General features: G+C 37.2%; 1 protein-coding gene across 3 annotated transcripts in view; it reads right to left on the bottom strand.

Moving 5' to 3' along the window:
• TANC2 (tetratricopeptide repeat, ankyrin repeat and coiled-coil containing 2) overlaps window positions 1-15,326 on the bottom strand; it is a gene marked incomplete at both ends in the record, with an annotated part of 361,064 nt that overhangs the window by 283,176 nt on the left and 62,562 nt on the right. The gene's annotated exons all lie outside the window — the stretch shown is intronic.

The raw sequence follows: 15,326 nt of genomic DNA, 5'->3' as shown, positions 1-15,326 counted from the left end.
AATAATATGATGGGGCTATGTGGTGTCACACACTTGTAATCCCAGCATTTGGGAGGCTGAGACCATAGGATCATGGTTCATGAACAACCTCAGCTACTTAGCGCGAGGCCCTTCATAAATCAGTGAGACCCTGTTTTAAAAGTAAAAAAAAAAAAAAGACTAAAAAGTAGGGCTGGCAGTGTAACTCAGAGGTACAATGCCTCTGGGTTCCATCCCTAGTACCACAAAAAGAAAAAAAAAGGAATAATGTGATGGCAGAATAAAATAAACTGCTAATGTGACAGAAAATATAGTTATGGTAACCACTTGATGATTACTCAGAAGCAGAGCTAAGAAAGCCTAGGAATGTCAGGTATATGAACACTAAAGAAATGTTAGAACTGAGTGTGATGGCACACATCTGTAATCCTAGTATTTGGGAGGCTGACACAGGAGAATGGCAAGTTCAAGATTAGAAAATTAGTGAGACGCTGTTTCAAAATATAAAAAGGGCAGGAGATGCAGCTCAGAGGTAGAATGCATCCTTGGGTTCAATCCCCAGTGTCACACACACACACAAATAAAGAAATTTAAGACTTCCGGGAAGATGGCGACCGAGAAAAGCGGGGCTTAAGAGCCCCGCTAACAACCAATCTCCATTACCACAAAATCAGCGCCTTTCATAGCCAGAAAACACCATCACCAGAGAAACAAAAAAATCACCAGGCTCCAGAGAGAAAGCGGACTGAGAACAGAGCTCAGAGCCACAGAGGAGATACACCGGCCTCACGCCCGAGGACGCGGCAGCAGCGCCATACTGCCAGCGGTAGCGGCGAGTTCACCAGATGGCTACAGCAAGCCGAGGTGATCCGCTGCAGAAAAGCCAGGTGGGATTTTTCAGCGCAGGGAGCATCTAAAGCTCCCAGTGGCTGAGCTCAGCACATGCTGCAGGGACTCAGAGTGGAACTCAAAACCAAGAAGAAATAAGCCAGTCTCACGGCCGAGGGCATAGCAGCAGCGCCAAATTGCCACCGGCGGTGGCAGCAGCAGCGAATTCACCGAGTCCAGTACAGCTACATCTGCGAACTCAAGAACAGTGAGTCAAATTGCGGGCCACAGAGGAGAAATCCCAGTACTGTACTCACTAGGACTTGACCCAGTGGGGGAGTGGCGGTGGCAGAGATATCACACCATAGGAGAACGTGTAACCTGGCACCCTCCATGGTCTAAAGCAGCCTCTATCGACTCCCTGGGTCGGAGACTCTGTGATACAACCCAGTAAAGGAGTAGTGGGGTCAGAGATACTACAGACTCGAGATGCAGAGCACCTTAAGCGAAGTCATAGTGACCCAAGGGAAGAACCCAGAGAAGGCACAAATTTCCAAAATCATGGGAAAGAGGAATAACACTGGAGCAATGAATGCCCACAACCCCACAACATCAGAACCCGATAAAACAGAAAATCAGAGATTTCTAGAAGATCAAATCAGGAAAATAACTGTAGAAATAATAGAGGTGCTTCGAAAAGAACTCAGAGAGAGCCAAAAAGAGATAAAGGATGCATTTAATGAAGTAAAGGCCTCAATTCAAAGCATGAACAACCGATTAGAACACATGGAGAACAGAATCTCGCTCTTAGAAGATGATCATTCCAAAAATGAAAGCACAGTTTCTAATCTAGAAAAAATATCCGACAGCAGGAATCTGACATTGAAGAAATATGGGCCCATTTTAAGAGAGCTAACCTAAGAATAACTGGAATAGAGGAGGGAAAAGAAGGTGAAACCAAAAGGGATCAACAATCTCTTCAAGGAAGTAATAGCAGAAAATTTTCCAAACATAGAGCAAGAGGTTGATACACAGGCCCAGGAAACTTATAGAACTCCCTTCAGACAGGATCGGAGAAGAGGATCCCCACGCCCCATAATTGTCAAAATGACCAATGTGGAAGCCAAGCAGAGAATCTTAAAGGCAACAAAAACAAAGGACCAAGTGACATTCAGAGGCAAACCAATTAGAATCACTCCAGACTTCCCAAACCAAGTCATGAGAGCCAGAAGGGCTTGGAGTAACATATTCCAAACTCTGAAAGAAAACAACTTCCAGCCAAACATTTCCTACCCAGCAAAACTTTCTATCAAATTAGATAGAGAAATAAGAAGCTTCCATGACAAACAGAAACTGAAGGAATTTATGTCTTCAAAACCAGCGCTAGAGAAAATACTCAAAGAGATTAACTACAAAGAAGAAATAGGTAACACACACCAGAACCAGAGAAACAAGATTTTTCATCCAACAGACAACTAAGATTGGTTATCTGTGGAGATTCATTATTTATGTTAGTCTTTTACCTATCTCTAAAGGGTATTGTTTGCCTTCATTGTTGTTAATTTTTAGGATGTCTAGTTGGAATATTAATATACCTTCAGATATAGCATTTGGAAATATTTTATCCCATTCTATTAGTAACTATTAACTCTGTTTACATTGCCTTTGGATATACAATATTTTTTTATTTTTTAGGGAGTTTGTATACTCTTCTGTTGCCTGTGCCATTGAAATCATATCCAAGAAATCACTGCCAATTTCAATGTTGTGAGGTTTTATGACCCAGATTTTCTTCTAAAAGTTTATAGTATTAAGATTTATATTTAGGTCTTTTATCTATTTTGAATTAATACTTGTATATGGGATTAGGTAAGGGTCCAATTTTATTCTTCTCCATGTAATTATTATTTTTCAACAATATTTAGTTAAAAGATTATTATTTCCACCACCAAATGTTCGTGGAAACCTTGTCAAAAATAACTTGACAATATAGGGAAGAATTTAGCTCTAGGCTTGTATTTAACTCCATTGGTTTTTATATCTGCCTTTATAACAGTACTACACTGTTTCAATTATTGTAGCTTTATATGGTTTGAAATCAGAAAATATATATCTTCTAGCTTTGTTCTTTTTCAAGATCGTTTTGGGTATCTAGAATCCATATTCCATATTAGGATAGATTTTTTCTGAAAAATAAATATATAAATATATGATAGTTTCACCTAAAAAAATAGAAAAAAAAATATTCTCTGGTAAGAAAGAAAGCAAAAAGAAATATTGAAATGTTATCTTTAAGTCATCAAAAGCTTGGTATCAGACAAATGAAACTGTTATGTGAGATTATCATTTTTAATTTTGGATAAATTGCTATAATACTAGATGTCAACCACTAAGCCAAGCATGGGAAGGAGGGATGGGGAAAGAATGGGGTGGGGATCGAGTGGGGGCTGATTGGGTGATGTGTGCATGTATACCTACAAAAGTTTGTATCCCACTATGATGTATGAATACAGTGCACGAATAAAAAAAATGGAAAGAGATAACAGCAAAAATGAAAAAAATGGAATAAACCAAAGATAAATTTAAAAAAAAAATTTAAAAATGGTTTTAAAAAGAAATGTTAGGACTAGCCAGGCATGGTGATAATCCCAGTACTTAGGAAGCTTAAACAAGGAGTGCAGGTTTGACGCCAGCCTCAGCAACTTACAGTCTCAGCAACCAAGTGAGACTGTTTCAAAACAAAAAATATAATAGGGATGAAGGTGTAGCTCAGAGGCAAAGTGCTCCTGTGTTCAAACCTCAGTACCACAAAAAAAAAAAAAAGGGAGAGAGAGAGGAAGAAATGTTAGAAGTAAGTATGTTTCAATGAGAAGGAAGGATGAGGGAGGAATTGGGGTGGAAATTGGGGAAGTGCTAAATGAGTGATGTGTGCATGTATACCTCTACCACGTTGTACCCCATTAAGATGTATGACTATAATGTATCAATAATAAAAATATAATTGTTTCAATTAGCATTTCAACTATTAATTTAAAAGTCTTATTTTAACACTGAAGACTTTTTAATATTAAAGCTCAAGTTAGTAAAGAAATGCTTTAGCAGAAGATAACACCGATTCTAGAAAATGGCTTTGTGTGTGTGTGTGTGTGTGTGGTACTGGGGGTGGAACCCAGGGGCTTTTCTACCTTCAGGCTATACTCCCAGACCTATTTTATGCTTTATTTATAAACAGGTTCTCAATAAGTTGCTGAGAGCCTCACTAAGTAGCTGAGGTTGGCTTCAAACCTGTGCAATCATCCTGTCTCAGCCTCCCAAGCGCAGGGATTACAAGTGTGCACCACCACACCTGGCTTTCTAATTTTCTAAGTTACATAAATAACCATAAATAAAACCAACAAATTCAAAATCCCAGCATGATAAAAAATATTTGGTAAAAATCCAATGAACTATACACATGATCTGTGAATTTTTCAGTTTACACACATTAGACTTCAATACAAGTTGTTGTTTTTTTTTTAATACAAAGTTGAGCATAGTGGGGAATGCCTGTAATCCCAGTACTTAAGGAGCTAGGCAACTTAGGCCCTCAGCAACTTAGCAAAACCCTGTTTCAAAATAAAATTTAACTTAGTGATTCACTTTGATATGTTTATTAATATATATCATGAACATTAGAGAATGAGGAGGGGATTGGGTAAGGGCTAATTTGGTGATGTGTCCATGTATGCCTCTACCTTCTTATACTCCATTAAGATGCATGACTATAAGCAAGGCATGGTGGCACATGCTTCTAATCCCAGCATTCTGAAGGCTGAGACCAGAGGATTGCAGTTCACGGACAGCCTCAGCTACTTAGTGAGGCCCTCTGCAACTTAGTAAGACCTGTTTCAAAATAAAGAATAAAAAAAAATAGAGCAGGGGTGTAGCTCGTGGTCAAATGCCCCTTGGTTCCATCTCCAGACCCCCCCCCAAAAAAAGATGTATGACTACAATGAGCCAATAAAATTAATTAATTAATTAAATAAAATTTAAACCGAGCTGGGAGAATAGCTCAAACATAGAATGCACCTGGGTTTAAGTCCCAGTACAAAAAAAATGCACAGGATGGTAATAAACTGGCCCCTAAAGACAAAATGCTTTTAGATATTTCAGAAACAAAAGAGGTTTTGCCTAATTTTTTCAAAACATCCTTTTAACTCAGGGCTTATATCACCCTGTGACTTCATAGCATTCTCAAAATCCTTTAATCAGGGAGGAAACTAGCCCAGCTCCGAGTTTAACAACTAGTACAGAATCATATAATCAAATAATAGAATGGTTTATTTTAAGGTATTTTTTAAAAAGCTCTTAGAAAAAATAAGTAAGACATGCATATCCACAGGTTAGAAAGTTAATATATGATGTGTCTTATTAGCAATGGACACTTGAGAAATAAAAACCTTAAAAATTATCACCATTAAATAGTACCTTCAGATAAAGCCAGGCATGGTGACACACGCTTGTAATCCCAGCACTCGGGAGGCTGAGACTGGAGGATCGCAGTTTGCGGACAGCCTCAGCTACTTAGTGAGGCCCTCTGCAACTCAGTGAGACCCGGTTTCAAAATAAAAGAATAAAAAAATAGGGCAGGGGGTGTAGCTCAGAGGTCAAACGCCCCTGGGTTCCAGACCCGCAAAAAAAAAAAATAAATAATAAATAAATAAATAGTATCTTCAGATAAATGAGGAGAGAAACCAGTAGAATAGTACAGGGGAAAGGGGACTGAGAGAAGGAAACAGTTCAAATAGTATTATGTTCATATATGAAGGTATCACTACCAATCTCACTAACATGTAAGGGGAGGGAATAAGGGTCAATGGGGAGGGATGTAAAGGGAAATAAACCAAGTGATGTATGCATGTATATTTGTATCACTATGAACCTCACTATGACATATAATTACTATAATTACAATGTACCAATAAAAGTATAAAAAGTCAAAATAAAACAACAACAACAACAACAACAAAGAATGTCAACCTGGGTCAAAGACTCAACTATATGTTGCTAACAAAAACCCTGCTTTACATATCAAAACTCATATAGATTAAAAGTAAGAAAAAGCCAGGTGCGGTAGTACATGCCTGTAATCCCAGTACTTGGGAAGATGAGAAGAAAGATTACAGGTTCTTGGCTAGCCTCAGCAGTTTAGTGAGGTGCTCCAAAACTAAGTGAGACCCTGTTTCAAAATTTTAAAAAAGGTAGAATGCCTCTGGGTTCAAACCCCAGTACCTCACATACACACAAAGTAAAAAGATGAATAAAGACATGCTATGTTAACATACTAATCAAAGGGAATGGAGAGTAGCTATATTAATTTCAGACAAGGCAGACTAAGAAGCAAGGGAAGAAACCAGGGGCATTATTTAATGATAAAGGGGTCAATTCTCCAAGAATTGATCAGAGCTTTCAATGTGTATGTACCTAACAGAAAAGCAAAAACAGAAAACTAAACTCTTAAGGCAAAAACCCATAGAACTTCAAGGAAAAACAGATGAATCCACTATCACACTGGAGATTTCAACTGCTCTCCTTTACAGATGGAGAAACACAGTAGGCATAAAATCAGTAAGGATTTAGTCAATAAATAAATTCAATAGCACCAACATTCAACCAGACATAATCAAATATACTATAATCAAATAATCTATTAATCAAATAAACTATTTTCCATGTCAACAGAACACACATTCTTTGTAAGCTCACACGAAATATTTAACATAATAGGCCACATTCAGGACATAAAGTGCACCTTACCAGTTTTTGTTTGTTTGTTTGTTTGTTTTTGGTCGTACTGGAGTTCCTGGAAGCCCTTCTACATGTGGGCTACACTCCCAGACCTATTTTTATATTTTTATTTGGAAACAGGGTCTCTTGGCTGGCTTCGAACCTGCGCAATCCTCCTGTCTCCACCTCCCAAGCGCAAGGATTACAAGCGTGCGCCACCATGTCCGGCGCACCTTAACAAATTTAAAAGAGTAGAAATTATACAGTGTATGCCACAATAAAATTAAACTAGAAAGCAATAACAGGGAAGTAGCTGGCAAATTCCAAGACGTGAAAGTAAATACCATACACTTAAATAACACATAGGTCAAAGGAGAAATCTCAAAAGAAAATTTAAAATATAAAAGACTTTACCTCAACATTATAAAGGCAATATATGATAAACCCAAAGCTAACATCACACAGAATGAAAAAAAAAAAAACTGAAGCAGGGAGTGGAGGCACATGCTTATAATCCCAGCATTTGGGAGGTTGAGACTGGAGGATCATGGTTCGCGGACAGCCTCAGCTTCCTAGTGAGGCCCTCTGCAACTGAGTGAGACCCTGTTTCAAAATAAAGAATAAAAGACAGGGCAGGGGGTATAGCTCAGAGGTCAAATACCTCTGGGTTCCATCCCTAGAACCCCCCCACAAAAAACTGAAAGTATTCCCTTTTAAATCAGTAAGAAGACAAGGATGCCCACTATCACCAGTGATATTCAATATCTTGAAATATTAGCCAGAGAAATAAGGCAAGAGAAAAAAAATGAAAGGGATACAAATTGGGAATGAAGAACTGAAATTATCTGTTTTCAGATGACATGATTCTATACTCAGAAGATCTCAAAAAACTCAACCAGAAGCCTTCAAAAGCTAATAAATTCAGCAAAGTATCCAGATATAAAATCAACTTACAAAAATCATAAACTTTTCTATATACCATCCACAAATCCACTGGAAAAAAATCTGAAAAATAATTTCATTTATAATGCCTCAAAAAAAACAGAAATAAATTTAATCAAGGAGGTAAAAACTTCTACATTGAAAATTATAAAACACTTAAAAATAAATTAAAGATCTTAAAAGATGGAACGATCTCCCATGTTCTTGGATAGGCAGAACAAATATCAAAATGGCTATACTACCAAAAATTCTCTATAGATTCAATGTAATCACTATCAAAATGCCAACATCATTCTTCACAGAGCTAGAAAAATATAGCCCAAAACTCATAAGGCCCAACATAGCCAAAGTAATTCTAAGCAAGAACAATGCTAGAGGCATCACAATAACTGAAATAATATTTCAAATTATATTTCAGATTTATAGTATCCAAAACAGCATGGTACTGGCACAAAAACCAACACATAGACAAATAAAATGAAATAGAATATACAGAACTAAATCCTCACATTTATAACAAAATGATCTTTGACAAAAAGACCCAAAATATACACTAAAGCAAAGACAGGTTTTTCAACAAGTAGTGCTGGGAAAACTGGGTATCTCTATCTCAAAGAACAAAATTAGATTCTAATCTCTCACTGTGCACAAGCTGTTCAAGATGAATTAAAGACTTAGAAATTAGACCATAAACTGTGCCATTATTATAAGAAAACACAGGACCAACTGTCAAAAGTCAGCATTTTCACTGCTATAATTAAAAAACTGATCATGCAACTAAGAGAAAGGAAGATTTATTTTCTCACAGCTGCGTTGGGTATTTTGGGGTTCAGTCCACGTGAGATCAGAGACCACAGATCTCAGGGCATAAAGAGAGGAAAGAACACAGGCTCTGCTCCTAATATCATGGAGGCCAAAAGCAAGAGAAAAGCAACCATATATAATCCCCAAGGTTGCACCCCCAGGCACTCACCTCCTGCAGCTACAACCTACCTGCTTAGATTATCACCCAGATAAATCCATTACAATCCTTATGACTTAACTATGTCATCCCTGAGAATTAATACATGAGCTCTTTAGGGAGCAATCTATATTAAACCAAGGACCCCCAAAGCTCAGGAAATAAAGCTCACTGAGAATCAATAAATAGGATGTAATCCTGTCAGCTTCTGCAAAGTAAAGAGTCCGAAGAGAAAGCCTACAGACTGGAGAAAATCTTTGCCAGTTACTGCTATGATAGAGGACTAATATCCAGAATACATAAAGAACTTAAAAACTAAACACAAAAAAAAACTGAATCAAAAAATGGAAAACTGAACTGAATAGATACTTCTAAAAAAGAGAAATACAAACATCAAAAATGTTCAGCATCAGTAGCAATCAGGAAAATGCAAAACAAACTACAATGAGATTTTATTTCACTCAAGTTAGAATGGCAATTCTCAAGAATATAAACAATAAAGCCAGGAGTAGTGGTGCACCCTGTAATCCTAGAACTTAAGGGGCTGAGATAGGAAGAACAAAGGTTGGAAGCCAGCTTCAGCAATTTAGCAAAGCTGTCATAAACTTAGCAAGACCCTGTTTCCAAATTTAAAAATAATAATAATAATCATAAGATTAAAAGGACTGGAGGTATAAGCTTGGAATGAGAATGCCCCTGAGTTCAATCCCCTGTACCAGAGAAAGGGAAAAAAGAATACAAAAAGAATAAATGCTGGTGATATAGGGAAATAAGAACTCTTATACACTGTTAGTGGGATTGCAAATTAATACAGCCACTATGGAGATCAGTATGGAGGTTCCTCAAAAAAGTAGCAATGAAACCACCATATGATCCAGATACACCACCCCTCAGTATTTTTTCAAAAGAATACTGTAGTAATATATGCATACCCATGTTTATAGCAGCATAATCCAGTGTGGTTATAGAACCAGCCTAGGTATCCATCAACAGATGAAAGATTTAAAAAAAATCTGGTAGCCGGGCGTGGTGGCACACGCTTGTAATCCCCGCGCTTGGGAGGCAGAGACAGGAGGATCGCGCAGGTTTGAAGCCAGCCACGCTGGCTTAAGAGACCCTGTTTCCAAATAAAAATATAAAACAATAGGTCTGGGAGTGTAGCCTGGAGGTAGAAGGACTTCCAAGAACCCCAGTACCACCAAAAAAAAAAAAAAAAAAAAAAAAAATCTGGTATAGTCTGATGTAGTAGCATACTCCTCTCTTCCCAGTACTTGGGAGGCTGAGACTGGAGGATTATAAGTTTGAAGCCAGTCTCAGGAACTCAGTGAGACCCTGTTCCAAACTAAAATATATCTCAGAGGTAGAATGCCCCTGGGTTCAAACCCCTGTTGGAGGGAGGAAATAAACATTGTGATGTATACACACAGTAGAAATTTTCTCACTGGTAAAAAAAAAAAAAGAGAGAGAACAAAATTATGTCATTTGCAGAAAAATGGATATAGAACTAGAGAGTATTATACTAAAAATGAAATCAGCTAGTATCAGAAAATTAATGGGCAAATGTTTCCCCTTATATGTGGAAGTTAGAGAGAAATTATAAAACAAAATCGAGGAGACCAGTAGAATAGTGGAAGGGAATAGCAAGAAGGAGGTAGGGAATGGAAAGGAAGAACTGATGAAAGAAATAGTTCCAATTATACTATGCCGGTGTATGCAGGTATCACTATCAATCTCACCATTTTTTGAGGGAAAGGCCGGCAGAAGGGTGGGGTCTAAAGGGAGACGACACACCAAGACCTGTATAAACATCTTTTTGTATGACTCTGAACCTCACTATGATGCATAATTACAATTTATCAATAAAAGTGTAGAAAATTTTTTAACTAAATTCCTGAGCCCTGACTGAAACCAGCGTGGCAAGATAATCCGAGACTGAAAACGGACATAGAGCCTCATCTTAAGCAGCGAGCAGCACCCACGTCAAAATTCTATGTGCTTACCAGCGACTGGATCACAACAGCACAGAGACTTCCACGGACGCCTGAACCAAGGAAGCCAGCTCCTCCCACATCACCCACCCTCAACACTGGAAAAGCTCTGCTGACTTGCCAATACCCCTAAACTCCTAATATTAAGATTGGACTAAGCATAATACTCACAAATGATGGGTAGAAACCAGAAAAACAGGACAGAGAACGCTACAAATATGAGAACCAGGAATTATGAAGAGACAGCAGAAATCATGAATACTGACCTACTAGAAATGCAAGAAGGTGAGTTCAGAATCTTGATGTACAATATGATGAAAGGATTTAAAACAAGTCTAGAGGAGGTGAAAGGTGAGTTAGAATCACTAAAAAAGAATCAGAAAGAGGTCTGGAATGAAATGAAAGAGGCAATAAAGGATTTAAAACAAGTCTAGAGGAGGTGAAAGGTGAGTTAGAATCACTAAAAAGGAATCAGAAAGAGGTCTGGAATGAAATGAAAGAGGCAATAAGTGAAATGAAGACATCAATAGAAAAAAATTCTGGAAGATTAGGTGAAACGGAAAACAGAATATCAATATTAGAAGATAGTACACCCCAAAATGAAAAAACAGCAATATACAGAAATCTTTACAGCAACAAAACCTAAACATCCAGCAAATATGGGATAATATGAAGCGTCCTAACTTACGGATAACAGGCATTGAAGAAGGGATAGAGGTACAGATCAAGGGCATCTGTAATCTCTTCAAGGAAATAATCTCAGAGAATTTTCCAAATATGTTAAGAGACTTGGACCTTCATGTCCAGGAGGCATACAGAACTCCACTGAGACAGGACCAAAGAAAGCCCATTCCACGCCACATAATAACCAAAATGACCAACACAGAGGCCAAGGAAGGAATCTTAAAAGCAGTGAGAACAAAAGGAAGGGAGACATATAGAGGCAAAACAATTAAGAATCACCCCAGACTATACAACCCAGGTCATGAATGCTAGGAGAGGCTGGTACGACGTGATTCAGACCCTGGAAGAAAATAACTTCCAACCAAAATTAATCTATCCAGCAAAATTACTATTCAAGATCAGTGGTGAAACCAAAGTCTTTCAGGATAAACAGAATCTCAAAAAATTCATGATTTCAAAGCCAACACTAGAGAAAATTCTTAAAGAAATATACCATAATGAAGAAAAAAGAAGCAGACTTCAGAATCAGAGAAGGGAGTAAGTTAATAAGTGGGCCATTTAAGAAAAGAAGAAAGAGCAAACCACCCAAGAATAGACAGAACACAAAATGGCAGAAAACAAAAATCATATTTCAATAATATCTCTTAATGTCAAAGGACTTAACTCACCAATCAAAAGACATAGACTGGCAATGTGGATTAGGAAACATAATCCAAATATATGCTGTCTGCAAGAAACTCACCTTATAGCCAAAGACATTCACAGACTGAAAGGATGGAAAAAGATATACCATGCCAACTGTGACCAAAAAAAGAGCAGGGGTAGCAACCCTGATATCCAACAAAACAGACTTTAAACTAAAACACATCAAAAGAGACAAATCAGGGCACTTCCTTTTATTAAAAGGAACAATACACCAAGAAGATATAATGATAGTAAATATTTATGCTCCAAATGTGGGTGCAACCCTTCTGGACATAAGATCCCAAATAGACCCAAATACAATAATTCTGGGAGACTTTAATACACCTCTCACACCACTGGATCGATCTTCAAGGCAAAAGATGAGTAAAGATGCTTTAGAACTAAAGGAAACCATAAACCAAATGGACCTAATAGACATTTTCAGATTATTTCAACCAGGAACAACAGAATACACATTCTTCTCAGCAGCCCATGGAACCTTCTCCAAAATAGACCACATCCTGGGACACAAAAAAAAAATAACAGCAAATTCAAAAGATGTAATATAATTCCTTGCATCTTTTCAGACCACAATGGAATAAAAGTAGAAATCACCAACAGAAAACACAAAAGAAAGTATTCAAATTCATGGAGAATGAATGATACACTATTGAATGATGAATGGGTAAGAGCAAAAATTAGGGAAGAAATAAAGAAATTTATGGAAACAAACGAAAACAGACATACAACCTACCAAAATCTATGGGACACCATGAAGGCAGTATTAAGAGGAAAGTTTATTGCATTGAGTGCCCACATAAGAAGGACAGAGAACCACCAAGTAAAGAACCTAATGACACAACTCAAGGACATAGAAACACTTCAACAGTCTATTCCCAAAGCCAGCAGAAGGCAAGAAATCATTAAAATTAGTGCAGAAATAAATGAAATAGAGAACAAAAAACAATTCAAAGAATCAATAAAACAAAAAGTTGGTTCTTTGAAAAGATTAATAGAATTGATAAACCCCTGGCCAACCTAACCAAAAGAAAAAGAGAATCAATGCAAATTATCAAAATTAGAAATGAAAAAGGAGATATCACCACAGATAGTGAAGAAATTTAAAAGATTATCAGAAACTACTTTAAAAATTTATACTCCAATAGACTTGAAAACCTAGAAGAAATTGATAGATTTCTAAGCACAGTTAACCTTCCTACACTCAGCCTAGAGGACATAGCAAGCCTAAACCAACCAATAACAACCAAAGAAATAGAAATGGCAATAAAAATTCTTCCACCAAAGAAAAGCCCAGGCCCAGATGGATTTTCAGCTGAATTCTACAAAACCTTCAGTGAACAACTAATACCAATACTTCAGAACTTGTTCTGGGAAATTGAAAGAGATGGAACTCTCCCAAATTCCTTCTATGAGGCCAGTATCACATTAATCCCCAAATCAAATAAAGACACCTCAAGAAAGGAAAACTACAGACCAATATCCTTAATGAACATAGATGCAAAAATTCTAAACAAAATACTAGCCATACGTATTCAAAACTATATCAAGAGAATAATACATCATGACCAACTCGGTTTCATCCCAGAAAAACAAGGCTGGTTCAACATATGCAAATCAATACATGTTATTCACCACATAAATAGAACCAAGAACAAAAACCACATCATCATAGCAATAGATGCTGAAAAAGCATTCGACAAAATCCAACGCCCATTTATGTTAAAAACACTGCAAAAAATTGGGATAGAAGGAAAGTACTTCAACATCATTAAGGCAATATACTGCAAACCCAAAGCCAACATTATACTGAATGGGGAAAAGCGGAAAAAGAATTTCCGCTAAAGTAATGAACAAGACAAAGATGCCCAATATCACCACTCCTTTTCAATATAGTCCTTGAGACTCTTGCTGCAGCAATCAGACAAGAGAAGGAAATCAAAGGAATTAACATAGGAAGAGAGGAATTAAAATTATCCTTATTCGCAGATGACATGATCTTTTATCTGGAAGACCCAAAGAACTCAACTAAAGACTTCTGGAGCTGATTGACAAATTCAGAAAAGTCGCAGGTTACGAAATCAACCTAAAGAAAGCAGTGGCTTTTCTTTATGCCAACAACGAATCCACAATGAAAGAAACAAAAAAAAAAAAACAATTCTATTTACTATAACCTCAAAACCAATAAAATACCTAGGAATAAACCTAACCCAAGATGTAAAATACCTCTACAACAAAAACTATAAAACGTTAAAGAAAGAAATTGAAGAAGACCTTGGAAGATGTAAAGATCTCCCGTGCTCATGGATAGACAGAATAAATATCATCAAAATGGCCAATCTGCCAAAACTGATCTATAGGTTCAATGCAATTCCCATTAAAATACCAGCGACATTCTTCAGAGACCTAGAAAAATCAATCATGAACTTCATATGGAGAAAGAAAAGACCTAGAATAGCCAAAACAATTCTCAGTAATAAGAAACATGCAGGAGACATTACAATCCCAGACTTCAAACTATACTATAGAGCAATAGTAGTAAAAACAGCATGGTACTGCACAAAAACAGATATACTGACCAGTGGATTAGAACAGAAGATACAGAAACAAACCCACACATCTTTAGTCAATTAATCTTTGACAAAGGGGCCAAACACATACGCTGGAGAAAAGACAGCCTTTTCAACAAGTGGTGCTGGGAGAAATGGCTAACCATGGTAAAAAGATGAATCTAAACCCCTATATCTCACCAAACACAGGAATCAACTCAAGATGGATCAAAGACTTAGAAATTAGACCTGAGACTGTGAAGTTAGTAGAGGAGAGCATAGGTTCAACACTACAACATATTGGCACAGGCAGTAACTTTCTCAACAAAACCTCCAAAGCTCAGAAAATTAAAGCAAGAATTAACAAGTGGGATAGCATCAAACTAAAAAGTTTCTTCTCATCAAAGGAAACTATCAATAACCTAAAGAGGAAGCCTACAAAATGGGAAATGATCTTTACCAGCCACCACTCTGATAGGGGGCTAATATCCAGAATATACAAAGAGCTCAAAAGACTCTACACTAGCAAAACAAACAACCCAATCAAGAAATGGGCAAATGAACTAAATAGACACTTCACAAAAGAAGAGATACAAAGGGCCAATAGATACATGAAAAGATGTTCTTCATCATTGGCTATCAGGGAGATGCAAATCAAAACTACACTGAGATTCCATCTAACCCCAGTCAGAGTGGCAAACATAAAGAAATCAAATAACAACAAATGCTGGCAAGGATGTGGGGAAAGAGAAACTCTTTTACACTGTTGGTGGGAATACAAACTAGTTCAAACACTATGGAGATCTGTGTGGAGATTCCTAAGAAAGGTGGGAATAGATCCACCATATGATCCAGCTATACCACTCCTGGGTATCTTTCCAAAGGGGTTGAATTCAGAGAAATACAGCAACATATGCATACCTATGT

This window comes from Muscardinus avellanarius (assembly GCF_963383645.1).
Source record: "Muscardinus avellanarius genome assembly, chromosome: 16".
Taxonomy (NCBI): domain Eukaryota; kingdom Metazoa; phylum Chordata; class Mammalia; order Rodentia; family Gliridae; genus Muscardinus; species Muscardinus avellanarius.
Note: the sequence above shows the minus strand (reverse complement) of the source record. Positions and strands in the feature narration are given on the sequence as shown.